The sequence below is a fragment of the Vigna unguiculata genome, unplaced genomic scaffold (assembly GCF_004118075.2).
Source record: "Vigna unguiculata cultivar IT97K-499-35 unplaced genomic scaffold, ASM411807v1 contig_522, whole genome shotgun sequence".
In the NCBI taxonomy this organism is placed as follows: domain Eukaryota; kingdom Viridiplantae; phylum Streptophyta; class Magnoliopsida; order Fabales; family Fabaceae; genus Vigna; species Vigna unguiculata.
The window spans coordinates 2,380-7,883 of NW_021011239.1; the positions used below are offsets into that span (position 1 = coordinate 2,380).

At 31.2% G+C, this 5,504-nt stretch overlaps 1 long non-coding RNA gene across 1 annotated transcript; it reads right to left on the reverse strand.

The window, feature by feature from the left end:
* Positions 1-3,663: 3,663 nt before the first annotated feature.
* LOC114172272 lies at positions 3,664-5,102 on the reverse strand. Its single transcript, XR_003601972.1, has 2 exons — positions 4,970-5,102; positions 3,664-3,871 (listed from the first exon to the last, which is right to left on the reverse strand). It is a non-coding gene; the product is annotated as an uncharacterized LOC114172272 (long non-coding RNA).
* Positions 5,103-5,504: the final 402 nt, after the last annotated feature.

Sequence of the window (5,504 nt, forward strand, 5' to 3'; positions counted from 1 at the left end):
AAAAAAAATAAATCATCTTTTACATTGTATAAAACCCTTTGTCAATTTACTTATGAAATCATAAAATTACTTCACTCTATATATTTAAACAAGAAAGTTAAATATAATTAATATAAAATAGAGGGTGTTACAATTCTCCCACCCTTTTAGAAATTTCGTCGCCGAAATTTATTTAGTTTCAAATAGATGGAGATACTTCTCTTTTACCCTCTTTCATTTAGTGTTTTTCATCACCTTAAAAATGTGTTCTAGGACTCCTAAATTCTAAGAATAACTAAATATCATATGATTAAACTCGAAATCCATTCCATACTAATTTTCTCATTTGATTCAACCATGCTTTAATTAACTCATTTTCTTTCATCTAACCTCAATGAGTCAATTTCACTACATCTAAACAAAACTAATTGATTATCCTTCAAACTTAAGCACATTAATCTTTACAATCTTTAAGAGAATCTAATCTTACACCAATTATCATGATTTCATATATCACCATATATTCATACTACATAATATTCATTATTTTCTTCTCAAAAAAAAATTCTTAAACACTCCTGATCCATAACTGAACAAATTTGATTTAGAATAATCTCTTGCAATGAGCACTTAACGTTCCAAAAATGGTCCAATAATATTCACGATGTCCTCATGTCAAAACAAAATTCATTTGACCTATTTACTCACTAATCAAAAATCATAAGTTTATACCCCATATATTTATACATATTTCAACTAAAATATTGAATCTTCCATCACAAAAATCTCTAAAAGTCTTTGAACCTCTTAAACTAATTTTCCACCAATCTAACAAACTCAAATGCACTTATTACAAATCACAGATTTCCAATATATAATTTTCTTCTTTCAAAGTAAACACAAATGAGTGTCTAACCACCTCCAGCACATCAAAGTAATAATGTTCTTAAAAATTGAAAAACCTTGAAAGAGAAATCTAGAATAGAATAATTGTGCACGACTAACTACTCTAACCAAAAATCTCTAATCAAAGTTCCCAAGCATCAATTAGAAGTAGTAACTAATTTATTAGTAGGAGCGGATACTATCATATAAGGCATGGATGTGATAGCCAAGTCAAGAATTTTATTTTTCACAACAACTAAAGATATGAATGAATGGATGGCTAACTATATTCACTATGATGCACTTACCTCGAATGAGATTATCCTATGTTACTACTTCAGCTCCACTCACGATAAAAAGTTTCCCAAATTCTTTACTTAGTGCTATTATTGTTTTGTGGTGTATATTTTATTGTTCTTTTCGTGTTGTCAGTATTTTGTTGTACAAACCAACAATTTCTAGCAAGATGACATGTCTTTCCATAATAATTTTAAGAGAGAAAAGTTTGATTGCTATCCTTCTTTAAATGTGGTCCTCCGTATCGAAAAGCTTTTATGTCCCGGTTAATATTTTTGTTGCCATTATGATTTGTGTTTCTCTCCCAACTAGAAAAATATCAAGTCTCTGATATGGCTTTTGTTGACATAACCTTAATATTTCATGTCAATTCTTGTTGGTCCACCGACTCTTGTATCCACTTCTTCTTCTTTCAAACTAGACTCGTAACTTCTACTATTTTTCCTCAAGAATTCTATTACTAATCTTAAGTAATCCTCATGCACCTCCTGAGCATAGGATATATATAAACATGTCATTTATAAACTACAATACACTTATGAATATGGCCTACAACGTTCATCTCTTAAAACAATATCACTACATACTTATAACGACCTCATGCAACTTAACCCATCAAACTATCATTCCTCAACAATCTTGTTTAAGTCTCAACACTTTACACACAAGCTAAGTTCCCAAATACATCGTTGTTTCTCAATTTGACATACCTAACATAAATTTGTTCTGATAAAGGATTGAGCCCAACCTAGGATGATGCTTAAGAAGACTAAGCACGCTTAGAAAGGAAGTTCACCAATACTTCATCCCTTTCATTGTTTTTCATTATTTTTTTTGAATTTCCATAAGTTGACTTAGTTGACTTAACCTTAATTGACTTATTGACCTTTGACTAGATTTGACTTGAGTTGACATGACTTAAGCCAACATGCTAATCCATGTTTATATGTTTTTTTTTATGTTTAATTAGGCGAAAGGAAGCATGGATATGTGACGCAATTGTAGTGGTGGAATGAAAATGATGTAGAGCCTAGGTGGAGGAGAGAGGAAAACATAAAGTAAAAAGTATAAAGCAAAAGCATATTGTACCTTTGGTCTCCTTTTTTTTTTTTTGTCTTTAGCACCTTTTGGGCCTTTTGTAGAGACATTCCTTGTATCATTTTTAGCTTGGCCGAATTCCTTTAGGATCTCCCACCACAATGCACGTTTGTGCTACCTCTTAGGAGAGGTTTCTAGAATGTAGGATATTTTTTTTAGTTAGCCCTTTGAACTTTGTGCTTATTTCCTAGAGGCCCTTAAAACTCTCTATACAAGGGGTGCTCTTTAGCTTTTAAAAGGTTTGATAATTTTGAGTTTATACACTTGTTTTTCAACCACAAAAATTGAGCTCTTCTCTAATGAGTAGAGGCTTCACCTTGGCCTTATCTTGCATAGCAAGTGGCGACATCCATCGCTCATCTCTAGGAAAGAGTTGGCCTTTTGGTCCTCACCTATGAGTGATGTGCTACCTTCCATTTCCATCATCCCACTTTACATTTTATAGCTTGTTTCTTTTTTTCTTTTTTTTTTTTACTTCGATTTTAAAGCTACATTGTCCATTTTGTTTGTTTTCTTGAACCAATCCATCACTTTCATTCTATTTTAGCCTTTTGAAGTGCACCTTCAAATTTAGATAACTTGCTATCTTAATGTCTAGTGGGAATCTTATCACCATATTCAAAAATATAAAATGAACCAACTTAATCCTTGATCATGTTCCTTATGTTAAACCACCAACTTTAAACTTTACTTCTCAACTAAAACTACTCCATAAGTGTCACTAATTCTAATTCCCTTCCAAACACCAAATCCAAAGAGAACTTTACTTCTATCTTGGGATGTAACCTTTACTTTTTCTTTGAAAAGCCATTTGTAAATTTCTACTTATTAACATACCATTTATCTAGCTCTCATTATCAACCTCTATTTGTAACAAAAACATGAAACTACTTACCTTAACTTAAAAGTTATCTCCATACTTGTACAATATATTCACGGTATTATTCTTTGTCCATGTGGTAAGTTTTGTTTGGATAACACCTTCACCAATCCTCCGTCTCCCCAGTCGGCATATATGTTGCTTATGTAACTTTGCGTTCTTCAGACCAACCTAATACCATACTTACTTACCATTTTATAAGAAAACATATTTTCAATAAATAAATCATATAGTTCCTACTTAGATTAAAAAGTAGGTTTTACAACAATATTCTACATTCTTATTTCCTAAAGAATCTAGAAACACACATCACAAGCAAACTTAGTCACTACCCAGTCCTCTTGGAATGAACTGCTCTGATACCACTAATGTAACACCCCAACTAAAACCCGGTGCTACTAGATGTTCTTTACTTGTCTAATGTATCATTTACTTAAGGAAAAATTTATTTGTATTCAATTAACAAATAAAAAAATAATAATAATACACCACTCGAATGTATCATCTGTTAGACATACACGATATTTATGCGAATAAAATGTTAACATACATATAAGTGTTTGTAACAGAAGTTTGTTTATACTTTTACAACCAACTAAAGGTACTTTTAGTTTGGAATACATCACAAACAAGTTACACCATATCAGTTGTAGCTTTAACATAATCCAAATTTGCATGAAAAGTTAAACTAGACAATCTCATTGTTACATTCTAGGTCTGCAATTTCTTCCTCTGAAAAATAAAGAAAGTAAGGGTGAGTCTTTCCCTTAACTCCAAAACTTCATCATAACATTTCAAAGTATGGTCATTTGAATAAACTTTCAATTGAATGAAACATTTTCACAAAAGTTAAAATCTCCATAATGTCATAACTAACCATGCCAAAAATATCAAAATCAAATTAATCAATAAAATAATCATTTCCGTATGTTTTAAATTTAGGATATCAAAATCCTCATTATCAATCTTTTAATAATCATATTTGTATAATTCTGAGTTTCAACTCATCAGTATATTCATCTCATATTCTTTTTTTATATACTTTGGGTCCCAAACACTGCCATTAGATTTTTTTTCCGAATCATAATGGTCTTATGCCAATATGGATAGTGCCAGCAGGCTAAACGTTCTCACGGATACAACGTGAACGTTATTCCACCTTCCTGGTCTTAAAGTATAGTCAAGAGGACGGTCGAGAATAGAGTGTGAGACCTGTGAATTTTCGAATACCCGGCTAATTGTATACGTCAATCCAGGGTATCTATATCACCACCCTCGATTCTGCTAGGTCTATCAGACCTTTCTCTGGACTCTATACCCAGTGTATCTCTGTACTATCCATACAGTCCTTTTTATTCTTTATTTCTGTACTTTAATTTACAATCATCCTTTCGCATTATCTTTATAATTCTTGAGACTTTCACAAAATTTTAGCAGCATAACAACTGTATTTTTAATTTGTCACAATTTTCAAAATAGTAAAAACAAACAAGTTAAAAAGAATTTAAAATAAACAACCAAGCATAAATCATTCTTTCATAATAACTTTACAGAAAATTAATCAAAACAGTAATCATAATTAAAACATAATTTTCGTATAAAATTTTATAAGTAAAATAGCAAACTTGTTTTATTTATAACTTTTTGTGTAAAACTCCAAATAAGATGATTCTTGAACCTAACCCTAGGTTTTCATACCCAAGGAATCCATTTTTCAACTCAAAATTTCAAGATAATGTATAAAAATTTCAGAATCAAGAAGATAGATTGTATACTTAAAGAAAACTTGCTAAGATAAAGACTTAGAGATTTGAGATAGACCCCCCATACCTTGAAGATACTAAATATACTCTAAGATGAAAATGAAGACCTCAAGATTCTGGATTTTCCTCTCCTACTTCAATTTTCTCCCAAGAGTTTATACCTTTCCTTCTCTATTGTTTTGGATTTTGTGAGGAAGATGTGTAAAGTAAAGTCCTATTTATAGGAAAAATCTTGGACAAAGGGATAAGGATGTATTGATGGTAAATTTATGAGATTCCTTAGTGAGGATAAGTTTATCTTGACCATATAGAGAAGCTTGGTCGAAATTCTCATTGTAGGAGACTTCATGGTAGTTGCAAGAAGACTTGTTGACTTTCTAGAAGACTTGTTTTCAGTCCAAAGTGTAAAATTCATATCTCTTAACACACAACTCTATTTGTGAATCCCAACGGTGAAACTAAATACTTATGTCTCTAGAACCGGTCGAACAAATTGGAACTCCATCCAACGGTTAATAAAACTGGAATCAAATTTTTACTAAAATAACCCAAAACAGGACGTAACTGACGCTAGTTCAAATTGCAAGAATTATTTCTATCAC